At 46.9% G+C, this 12,204-nt stretch overlaps 1 long non-coding RNA gene across 1 annotated transcript; it reads left to right on the top strand.

Annotated features, from left to right (window-relative positions):
• The first annotated feature begins 675 nt into the window (after nucleotides 1–675).
• LOC131826863 (uncharacterized) lies at nucleotides 676–6,004 on the top strand. The gene is made up of 3 exons (XR_009351785.1): nucleotides 676–769; nucleotides 3,742–3,985; nucleotides 5,325–6,004. It is a non-coding gene; the product is annotated as an uncharacterized LOC131826863 (long non-coding RNA).
• Nucleotides 6,005–12,204: the final 6,200 nt, after the last annotated feature.

Genomic DNA, 12,204 nt, shown 5'->3' with positions numbered 1-12,204 from the left:
TTTCAGATTTCTCATTCCGGGAGCTTAAGACGAAAGTCAGGCATAAACGTTAGGTTAAGTGCATTTTGACCCAATTCCTGGTAAGTACGTGTGTTCAGAGATGCGTTTTGCCCTGAACTTTCAGGCCTTTTCATTCAATGTGCACGATTTCACAGGAGTGCTTTCTCCAGGCTGCACCTAGCCCACCCGAGGCCAAGAGACTCACTGCGAAGTGCAGTGAGGTCCCCGCCGAGGACCCGTCCGGGGCGGGGACAGCCCAGGAAGCCCGCAGGAGAAGCCCGAGGAGAGGCCCCGGAGGGCCAAGGAGGGCAGGCCACCCACGGCCCGGCTCCGGGGAGTAGAGCCCAGGCGTGCACCTTCATGAACTCGTCCTTGTCGAAGCAGAGCGTGTCCGGCCCCTTGGGCAGGTTCATCTTACTTCTCTCCATCCCGCCGGCCGCCGCCTCTCAGTACCAACACTCGAGCGAGGAGGAAAGGTAGGAGGCTGCGCTCCCGGACGGTACCGGTGAAGCCATGGCGTTTCCACCGCACAGAAGGCACCGCTTGCTCCAACATGGCAGCGCCCCCGCCGGGCCAATGAAAGAGGACGCCGCAGCCTCGCCTCTGCCTGCCTCCGCCTGCCTCCTTGGCCCTCCGGCGCCTCTCCTCCGGCTTCTCCTGCGGGCCGCTGCGGTCGAGCCAGCAGGTGGTCCTGCCCCCGAGCGGCGGAGGGCGACACTACAACCTCGCCTACGTTTCTGCAGGGCAGCCCCGCCGCTGTTGATGCCGGGTGAGCGGGAGAAGGGAGGGCGGGGAGGGTCAGGGGCCCTCCTTCCCCACCTCGCCCTTTCCCTCGGAAAATCGGCCTGCGAACCTCTTCCAGGACCTTCTCCCGAGATTGCTTAGCCGTGGCGGGATGCTGGCCTTTTACTTTTGCGGCCGGTTGTCCAGAGAGGGGGGCGCGTCCGGGTGTCAGGCCTATGGTCCCGGGCGCCGCCGCTGCAGCCACCTGGGCGCGGAGGCCTCTGTGGGAACCCGGCTTCCGCCCTTAGCCCCGGGACCCACCCGCGAGTGTGGCTTCTCCCCCGCTGAGTTTGGCTCCAGCAATCTCTAGGGAGGAAGGTGGTCAGCTGGCAGCCTCGGGTCGTCTGGGCAGCTCCCAGCTCCACTTCAGCTCAGCTGCGGGGCGGCCACAAGTTTGGGTTCTCAGAGCTCTTAAAGAATCACTTCGCTACCGGGCCGGCCGACAAAACGCAGCCGACAAGTAGATGTGCGAGCATGTTTATGTCCAGTCCGCTCTAGACTAATGGGCGGAATCCTGTGTTTGTGGCTAGCGTTGGTTCGATCGCCACTCCGCCCCCAATTTCCGAGACCCTCTCCTCCTCCTGCCATCCACCCCACTTTTATTTTGAGATTTTTCTTTCCTCTTCCCTTGCTCTTTCTCCCACAGTCCTCCTTTTTAGTGGGAATGTCATGGTCAAATGATGATTAATTTCTCTTTTTTTTTCTCCGTGAGACTCGGACAGCTCAAACCACAGATCTCACCCGTGCCCTTCAGGCTGCAGCTTTGCTGTAATGGCCCAGGACTGGGCTGCCCCTCCGAATGCTGTGATCTCCCAGAGATAGCAGGAGCAGTCCTTAGAAAGGGATGGGACACAGCAAGACAATGGCTTACTGTGAGTCTTGCATTCGAGTCACTCCAAACGGGAAACTGGTCACTTTTTTTTTTTAAACGAAAGTACAGGGACGCCTGGGTGGCTCACTTGGTTAAGCAGCTGCCTTCGGCTCAGGTCATGATAACAGGGTCCTCAGATCGAGTCCCACATCAGGCTCCTTGCTCAGCAGGGAGCCTGTTTCTCCCTCTGCCTTTGCCTGCCATTCTGTCTGCCTGTGCTCGCTCTCCCCCCCCCCCTCTGATAAATAAATAAATAAAAATCTTTAAAACCTGAGTACAGAATCTGAAACAATACATTCCCTAGCAGTGGGCCTGGCAAGGCCTTGTTGAGGAAAACGTGCCCAGTCAATATCCAGAGACTATGACAGGTAGGATGAGAGCTGGAATCTTATTTGGAGAATCAGAAAAAATTGCCAGGGGAGCAACTATGAAAGTGCATTCTATGCCCTGTTGTGGTCATTTGGATGTAGAGAATGAAAGCCTCATTATTTGGTCTTTGTTTGTTTACTCTTATTATGAAAATTCTCAAGCATACACCAAAGTGTGTAGAGCAGAAGGATCCCGGCCCTTCCGCGTACTTATCACTCTGCTTCCCCAACTGTTTCATAGGCCCTCCTCCTTCTACTGCCCCCAAAGTGCCTGTATTTTTGTTTTTTGGGGAGAGGGGAGGTCTGGAATATATTTTAAAGTAAATCCCAAACATCACATCATTCCCTGCTCCCCAAATACCTTGGATTACACATCAAAGAAGAAGGAGGAAGAGGTGGAGGAGGGGAAGACTGAGAAGGAGGAGGGATGAAGAAGAGAGATTTCCACACAGGCCCACTATGCCAGAATCAATAGGTCTAATAAGCTATTCCGATTGGCTCTGAGAGGCATGACTTTTAGCCTCTCAGACTTTTAGGGCCACAGTGCTAATAAGCGACAAGGGCAAATTCAGGCAGCACAAACAGCAAGATCCACACTCATCACCAAGGCACCGAGAGGGGGGGCAAGGGTGCCAGACCGATGGAACAAAGTTGTCTGGGAACCCCACCTGCTCTAGAAGTCCAGATGAGCGAGTAGTTGAACTGTTTTTTACCTTCATTGTCATTCCTTTCTGAAATTATTGCTGGCCTTTGGTAAAGACATGAACCTGAGCTTGTGCAGCCTGGGGTACTGATCTTGGGGTTGCTGAAGAGAGTAGATGCCAACAAAGAATGAAAACCCCTGCTGCCTGTTCTCCTTCCGAGAGTCAGGAGGGAACAGTCAAGAGCCCATACAGTGCACTGCCCCTTGGAGCCCTGGCTGTGGCAGTGGCGTGGCCCACAAAAGCCAGGAGCAACAGGCAAGACCCCAGACCCCAAATGCTAATGGAACACCCTGGGGAGGATGAAGGAAAGGCAGAGAGTCAGCGGAAACCTTCCCAAAGGACATTTCTCTCAGTTTCATCTGGGAGCTGACATTCAGCTGGTACACACCCCTTCAGCCACACAAAGTTTGGTGACTAGCCTCTGGCCAGAACCTGCTGTGTGTCTCCCTACCCTGGACCCTACCATGGCCTCGCGATCCAGGCACTGGGCATGTAACACTTGACTCTGCAGGGGTCCCCGGGCTAGCTTTTGGTTAGTTAGTTGTCCGCGCTGTTAAAGATTTGACTACTGTTACATGTTTGACTCTCGTCTTTGGTGATGGTACCTATTTCATAGGAAATAGAAGCTGGAATCCAGGAAAAAGGCTGGAAGATGAAATTAAAAAGTGGATACAAAGCTTCTAATCAGAGCCAGACACAATCGGCGATCAACTATATCCCAGTCTCTCCCCTCTTCTCTGATCTGTACTTTCCTTAATGAGGAATGAGACTTTAAGTTGACTTTTTTTTATCTTGAAGTCTCTCTCTCTCTCTCGATTCCCTAACTTGCCTCTCTTGCCTTCATTTCATCCTAGAGCTTGTGCCCACGACTTCTTTTCTAAGTAAATATTAACCCCCTTTGACTCTGAATCTCTGGAAAATTCTCAGTTCCCTATTTTTGCTGGCACTGTGACAGGTCCTCATTTCTTCTTCCCACTCCTCTCTATTTATAGTTTTCACATTTTTTTTTTGGCAGGTTGGCTACAGAACACTCAAAAATTGCAAAGAGAAATATTGTGTTCTGGAAATTCTTCTGAGCATTTTTTTCCAATATCGTCCTTATGCTCTTCTGATCCTCTCTTGAACTGTTGGACTAAAGCAGCTGACGCTTCCACCAGCAACCAGAGTCATCCTGTCCACTACTGTGGGAACAGAGGGTTTCCATTTGGAACTGCAGACCGAGCCTAAAGTCTGGTGGCCCTTTGGTGCCAGGATAGCAGGTATGGGATGGGTGGGACATGGAGGACAAGCATCATGGTAGAGGTCTCCATTTGACCAGCAAAGCTCACAATGAGCCAACAGGTCCATTTCAACATATTCTGTATTTTCCTTATAACCTGTTTCATTCCAGAGTGGATTTGAGATCATTTAGTTTGATTCTTAAATGTTTCCCATTCCAACCGGAAACAGACTCATTCTAGGGGCTCCCAAATTCTGCCTCATCTTCCTAATCAATTAGTACCCCAAATTGGGTATGATAGTGCCAGAACATTCTTCCATGTGTATTTTATAACAGACTAGTATTTTATTAGTTTTTTTTCAAACTAATAAGAATGATAAGGGTAACTTTTTTTTCTTTTAAAGCATAGGCAAAATCACGAAAGACATTGAAATGAACCTAAAAGATTATAGTGTCTTCCAAGGGAAAACAGGTGTTGTCTCATGTACCCTTCTGGGCTGACCAATTCTATGGGATATTCTGTGCCTTTCTTGTCTTTGAGCTATTTTGCAACTCTATAGATTGTACATAATTGATGTGGATGCAGATGATCTTGTCTAGCTATATGTAAATGAATTTTGTCCACTGGAAGTACAGTTGACCCCCTTTCCTTTGGTAGAAGGCAGTTTTGCATCCATTTGCATTCTATTTGCATATCTATTTGCATCTATCAAAGCAAATTCGTTTAAGTATTACTGATTGTATATGTGTCTGCCTTGAGATTCTTGCTTGAAGTGGTGGTAACATCTTAGTGGTTCCCGAGCTAATGAATGAATTAAACAAAATCCCTTCAGGCATCCATCTCATATTTGTAAAATGGTCCTTATTTAATCTTTTCGAGAAAATGATACACTAGCAAACCATGACAAGATTCTGGTAAATGAAAAGTGCAATGAAATCAAATCGGAATGAATTTTAGAATTACCTTCAATGTGGCCCACGCTATGCCAGAGGCAGAGAATGAATGAATCTCAAAGACATGGCTTCTGGCCCCCAGGAGTTACAGTAATCTGTGTCAACATTGGCATGCCTGAGAAATGCATGTGACATTCCCATCAGGGTCTCCCCGGGGGTTCAGTTAACCTTTCTCTTCCAAGCTACCCTCTCTTGTAGTGATATCAACTGTGCCCTTGGTTTCAGCTCCCATTCCCTAGCCAACATCTCTCCCACTGATATATGACCATCTGTTTCTTTCCTACCCACCAGGCCCATGTAACTGACTACCTACTCATGCTATTTCACTGATGTCCCACCTGTGCCTCAAAACCCAGCATGTTCAAAACTTGATTCATCATCGTTTGTGAAAGAAAGGCTTATCCTCTTTTGCTTTGTTTCTTTAGAAATGATTCTACCAATGCCAGCGGCATGCACCAGAAACCAGGAAGGAATCATACAGCTGAGCCAACCTGCTGTACTTTAAAACACTTGACCACAATTCTCCAGTGGATACTCAACCCTGGCTTCAAATTCCCTTGTCTCTCTGGTGAGTTTGCTTTCCCTCTAATGGATGACCGTTTCACACCTTCAAGACTTGCCTCAACAATTCCTACCCCCACTTCTTCTGAACTATGTCACCTCACTCCCAGCTCCTGTCCTAGGGATGAGGGAGCAGAAGGCAAGCTTAGGACAAAGCAGAAACTGGCACCCTACACCCTCTCCCCATGCCATATGTGTAACATTCCTCATGCACTCCTGGCTGCCCTAAAGGAAAAACGATGCTTAACTGATAGAGATCCCAGTCCTGCAGGACAGGAGTCTCCCTCCATATACGAATGTCCTAGCGACTTACAAGGAAGGAAGAAGCTTTCTCATCAATACCCTGACTTCCAGAGACCCATACCTCAGTTTCTGGAAGCCCTAACATCACCATCACCCTCCCCTCCATAAAATTCTGGGAGGCTAAGGGGGAGGGAAGTGTAATAAAACTGAATTTCTTCTAAGCCCAAAGCCCACTGACAAGGATGTGTGATAGGAGGAATGTAACATATCTCCAGGAAACTCCCGACTGTCTTCATGCTTTCCCTCATTAGAGGCAAAAACAGCCTTGACTTTACAATAACCAGGTCTCCCTTATCCTGAAATTCTTCTTTAGCATATGACAGTCCTTCTGGACACCCCCTCTGTCCTCACCTTCCTCATCTCCCAGGCAACCATGCCTCTGTCTGAGCAGCTCTTTCTGCCCTTGGGTCCTGTCCCTGTGTTTTAATAAAACCACCATTTGCACCTAAGACGTCTCAAGAATCCTTTCTTGGTCATCGGCTCTGGACCTCACCCCACCAAACCTCACCTGTGTTCCAAAACTTCATGACTAGTGTCACACTTCAAGAAAATAAAAGCCCTTTGTGTAGGAATTCCCTTATCTTACCACCACCCAATCAAATCTATACCTACATTTGTATCCATTTTTAATTTGTTTTTAGACATTTACTCAACAAATATTTAGTCAGTGCTACACACTGCCCTGAGTGTTTGTAAATCTGTGGCGAACGACACAGAAAAGTCCCTGGCATCATGGAATTTACATGGTAATTGGAGAAATGTACAAGAAACACAGAAAGAGTTGAAGACAGAGCAGGTTTATTGAGAAGAGCAGACATCCCCAGATTGGGTTTGTTCTTCCTTGTGTCTGGGATTTGTTCCCTCCAGCCCTCTCCAGGACTCCACTCCCAGGGTCAATATCAAGTTCTCGTTCCAATGGATCCTTCCAGTCAGAAGACAAATGACCTTTTTCTTAAAAACAAAAGGAAAAAACCCAAAACAAAAACTTCCTTTAACCTTCTATCTTCCTATAACAACCTCCATATTTCTCTCCCCACCTCATTCCCAGCATAGCTTGTAAAATATTTGTCTACACCTGTGGGTGTAGGGTACCATGTCCCCAAGGGTAGTTGAAAAATCTCTATAAAGAATCCTTATGTGCAGATCATTTTAAGGGAGTCCATTTCCAGATCCAAACTCCATGTGTGCTCTGTAGGATCGATGATATGCCCATTCTTGGGTCTGATATCAGGATACTCCTCTCCTTCCTGGAAGATCAAGACACTCCTCTCAGATCTTATTAGAGTGTAGGACTTGGGCTGATACCAAAGTTGAAATACCAGTTTTGTTTCAAATAATGCCCTTCTGTGGGCAGTCCTGGGGCTCTGCTTTTAGGGCTTCCTCTCCTTATTAGGGTAAAGGTTAACATCGGAAAGGGGATTTGGGCAGATGTTGGAAGTGCTCTGACATCAGAATAACAATCAGTTTTGGTTAGTGACACTCATTCCTTCATATTTAAATTAAACTACATATTTTTAGGGACATAATAGGGAAAGGCACAAGTAAGGATTTTAATGGTTTCATTCCATTCCAGTGTCTTTTGGGAAATAAAATAACAAAAAATGAGACTGTTCTGCTTAAAAAAAAATCAACTTGTAGCAAGCAAATGTTATTCCAATGAAGTCGATCCTTTCCTATCTCATTTTCTTTTTAAAGATTTATTTATTTATTTGGTAGAGAGAGAGAGACACACACACACAAACACACACACACACACACACACACACACAACACAAGTAGGGAGAGCCAGGGAGGGAGAAGCAGGCTTCCTGCTGATCAGGAATGTGGGCCTTCATCCCAGGCCCCTGGGATCATGACTTGAGCCAAAGGCTGCTGCTTAGTGACTGAGCCACCCAGGTGCCCTCTATCTCATTTTTTAAATGTTTAATATTTTCAACACCTAGTTAATAAAATATACATATATTGTGATGAAAAGTTTATGATTAAAAAGTTTCAGATGCCCACTTAAAAATGTGCAAGGTGTATGAATTCTCATAGGCGGTCCATGCACCATACACGCCTATCACTAGCAAACGTGGATGTACTCGGTGTCTCTAGGTTCCCGCTTCCTTAGTGCCCTCTTAATCACTTGGTTTCTCTTCCTACCATCCTGGACCTGTATTCTCAATTTGCTTCTCTATTTCATCTCCGCCCCTTTGAAGAGCTTGATTCTGGGTCTTCTGTAGCTATGCTTTCGCTCTCTCTCTCTCTCTCTCTCTCCCTCGATCAGGCTTTCGCAACCTAGCACTATTGATACCTGGTGGGTGATTCTCTGCTGTGGGGCTGTCCTGTGCCCTGCAGGACAGTTAGCAGCATCTCTGGTCTCTAGCCACTAGATGCCAGCAGCACCCCCCAAGTGGTGACCACCAAAAATGTTGCCAGATATTGTTCAGTCGGCCCTGGGAGCAAAACTCCTTGCCTCCCAGCCCCAGTTTAAAAACCACTGCTTTAACCGATTCCATTCAGCATCATTGATTTAAGTTCTTTGTAGAAGCTGAAGGCTCTGAAGTGAACGTCTTTAATCCTAACCCGCCCTTGGAGCTGAGATTCACATGGCCAGCTGCCTGCAGCATATTTCTCAATGAATATGTAACAGGAGTCTTATTTTCACCATGATTTCTATCCTGCTCCCTCCTCAACCTTCTCCTGTCCCAGTCTCCCCATCTTAGTAAACAGCATCCCCACCTCCTACTGGCTAAAGCCTCAGCCCCTGGGATAAATTCCCCCTTTTCCCTTTTCTCGTATCTAATCCATCAGCAAAACCAACTGATTTGATCTCCAAAACAGAAGTCAGACTTGCTCACTGCTCTTTATATCCACTGCTCCCATTTGAATCCAAACCCTGAAATTTTTTTTGCACTTCAGACACTGTTAACAGTCATTGGTCCCATGACTACACCTACACAGATATTTTCCAAGATCGCTAATCACCACCAAGTTGCCAAATCCAATGATTAACCCTCAGATCCAAATAACTCAAACTGTCAGTCCTATAGACATAGAAGTCCCTCGACTTCTCTGGAAATATTCTATCTTTTTCATCGTGATGTTGGCTCTCCCTTCCTCTTCCACACTGGTCAGTGATGATGGCTCCTTTCCTGCCTGGGTTTTCTTGAGCTTCCTGACCTTTAGACATCAGTCCTGTGCTCTGGGACTCGGAACTTCTGCTTGAGTTTTCTGTTGTGTTAAAATAAAAAATTCAGCTGAGTACATTTTAAAGAACCTATTGGCTTTATTCAATGATTCACGAAATGGGCAGCATCCTGCTTGCAGAGTGAAAGGAACTCGGAGGAGCAGTACAAAATGAAAGACTTTTATAGGCAGGAGAGAGGAGGAGCAAGGAAGTCACGTCAGGCAAACAAAGCAGGTTGTTTATGGCCAGGTGACTTGGCTTCTGAGGATGGCAGGGGTCCGAGGGAGTGGGGATCAGGTGGTGTCTGCTTGCCTGGGCTCAGATTCCATTTCTGGGACAGCTGAAATCATAATTAAGTCTGATTTGGGGGACATGGGGCTTAGCATAAGCAACTCCATTTTGGGCCTCTTGTTTTGTTTTTAATAGTTACTTCATAACAAATAATAACAAGTTTAGTAACTTTAAATAGCTCAGTTTACTATCCTACCATCTCTAGCTGTCAGGAGGCCAGACACAGCTTAACCAGGGTCCTCGGCTCTGGGTCTCACTCAAAGGAGGAGAGAAGGCGCCCACCAAGCTGTGTTCTCACCTGCAGGTTCCACTATGGAAGGCTCTGCTTCCAAACTCACTCGGGTGTTGGCAGAACTCATTTCCTTGTAGCTGTGTGATTTGGGGGGCAGCCCATGCTGGGGCGGGCCAGGGAGATTCTCCAGGCTGTTAACTGGAAACCATCCTCAGCCCCCAGAGTCTGCTTGCAGTTTCCTGCCATATAACTCTCTCCACAGGTGATTCCGAACTTGGCTCTTTGCTTCTTCAAGTCCAGGATAGCCTCTCACTCCAATCCGTAAAACAGTCTGATTTAATATAATGAGATCATAATAGTGACATCTTCTTACCTTGCCAAATTCTACTGGTTAAAAGCAAGTCCTAAGTCCCATACACACTCCCATCCATACTCACGGGACAAACACCGGGGGACAGATATCACGAAGCTGACTTATCATGTTGCCAAACACACCTCTGTCCATACTCACTGTGTAGGTAAGCCCACTTCTTCTCACAGCTTGAACCCTATGTCCTAACGGTGCTCATATTTGTGCCTCCAGCCTGGACCTCACCCATGAATGCCAGACTCGTGTGTTCAGCTGCTGGTTGGGCATCCCCATGTGGATTCAGCCACCATCTCCAGAAACAAACACCTGTTGCCCATCAAACTTGCTTCTCCCGTCGTCTTTCCCATCTTAGCAAGTGGTAATGTCACTGTTCTAGGGCCTCGGGCCCCCCAAATTGTAAAATCATCCCAACTCTTATCTTTTCCGCACACTCCACACTTAATATATTAACAAATCCTGCGTGTTTTGTCTTCAATATACACCCAGAATCTCCCCCCTTCTCCCCACCCCTGCATCTACTGCTCTGGTCTGGGCCAATACCCCCTCTCACCTAGATCAGTGGTCCTCAACCAGGAGAGTTTTGTGCACCTGCTCTCCCCCAGGGGATTTTGACAGGGCCTGGACACACTTTTCGTTGTCACAACTTGGGATTGGGAAAGGCGCTCCTGCGATCTAGTGGTCAGTGCACAGGACAGCTCCCCATAGCAAAAATTAATGTGGCCCCAAATGCCAGCAGTATAGAAATCTCAGTCTACATTAATGCAAGTAGCATCCCCACCCCACAACCCCGCAAGTCTGTTCTGCACACAGCAGCCTGAGTGATTCTTTTCTTTTCTCTTTATGATTTTATATATTTATTTGACAGATCGAGAGAGAGATCCACGTAGGCAGAGAGGCAGGCAGTGGGAAAGGGAGAATAAGGCTCCCTGATGAGCAGAGAGCCCAATGCAGGGCTCGATGCCAGGACCCTGAGACCATGACCTGACTGATGGCAGAGGCTTAACACACTGAGCCACCCAGGCACCCCGATCCTTTTCTAATCTAAATCAAGTCAAGCCTCTTCAAAACCATCCAAGCTCTTCTCATCTGGCACAAAGTTAAAGGCAAATCCCTACAATGGCCTTCAAGACTTTATGTGATCTGACCCCACTACCTTCCTTACCTACCTCCTACCACTTTCTGTCTTGCTCATTTTTGCCCAGCATTATTGGTCGCCGTGTCATTCTTTTAACACACCAGATGTGCTCCCACCTTGGGCTTACTGTTTGCTTTGTGTGGGATGCTCTTCAAACAGCACAACTGCTCGCTCCTTAATTTCCTCCAGGTCTTTCCTCAAATGAGGGAGACTTCCCTGACACAGTCTCATAGAAAATTCCAACCTGCTCCCCTAAACCCTCACACCCCATGTCCACTCACTCAGCTTAGATTCCTTCCTACCCCACATCAACCCCTGATATGTATGTATATTTATTTGCTTCATTTCTCACTCAACAACTAAAATGAAAACTCTAAGAGGACATCAAATTCATTTTGTTTCTTGTTAACTATTCTGTCTTTAGGGTTTAGAACAGTACCTGACACATAGTAGATGTTCCGTAAATATTGGAGAATGATTTGTTTCTATTTTTGCCTTTTCTCTATCCATTTTTTACACAGCGGCCAAAAATGACATTTTAAGAATGCAAAAGGAATCCCACGACCACGCTCCACCCACTAGTGTAAAACCCTTCAACGGCTTTTCGTTGTGCTCAAGCCGCAGCTGACATTCTACAGACCAGGCCAGATTAAGATTTCAGAGTTCTTAATCACTGGAAAGATGATGGTGTTGTCACCACCAGAGATATTTAAATATTTTTGAAGATTAGATCCCAAAGTAAGTGTGCTAAAAGCCTAGCAATCTCCTATTTCACAAACTCAGATTTCATAAAGTCTCATTAGTCTTCTCACCTTGTATACTTTCCTCAGCCCCCTTTTCTCTTCTGTTTCAGGCACTCACCATACTTTGACAGAATGACCATAACGGCCTTCCAACCTGTCATCTCATCTTCAGGAATATGCCCCTTTCCCTCCCATCCTCACACCAATTCATCCTCTAAACTTATTCAAAGATGATCACTCTAAAATGTGCATCTCATTGTGTCCTTCCCCTACAGGAACTTACTCAATAGCTCCTAAGGACGTGTGAATTTCCTTGGTGTGGTATTTTTACAAGACCCTTTGCTTGCAAGTGGCAGCAATCCAAAGAAAACTGGAGGAACCAAAAGGGAAAAGCAAGCAAACAAACAAAAAACAAAGGAATGTCCAGGTTCCTGTAGGGGTGGATACCACAGAAGTTCATAAAAATCCAAAAGAAGACGGGGCACCTGGGTGGCTCAA

This window comes from Mustela lutreola, chromosome 3 (genome assembly GCF_030435805.1).
Source record: "Mustela lutreola isolate mMusLut2 chromosome 3, mMusLut2.pri, whole genome shotgun sequence".
NCBI lineage: Eukaryota > Metazoa > Chordata > Mammalia > Carnivora > Mustelidae > Mustela > Mustela lutreola.
This window is presented reverse-complemented; position numbering and strand designations above follow the sequence as displayed.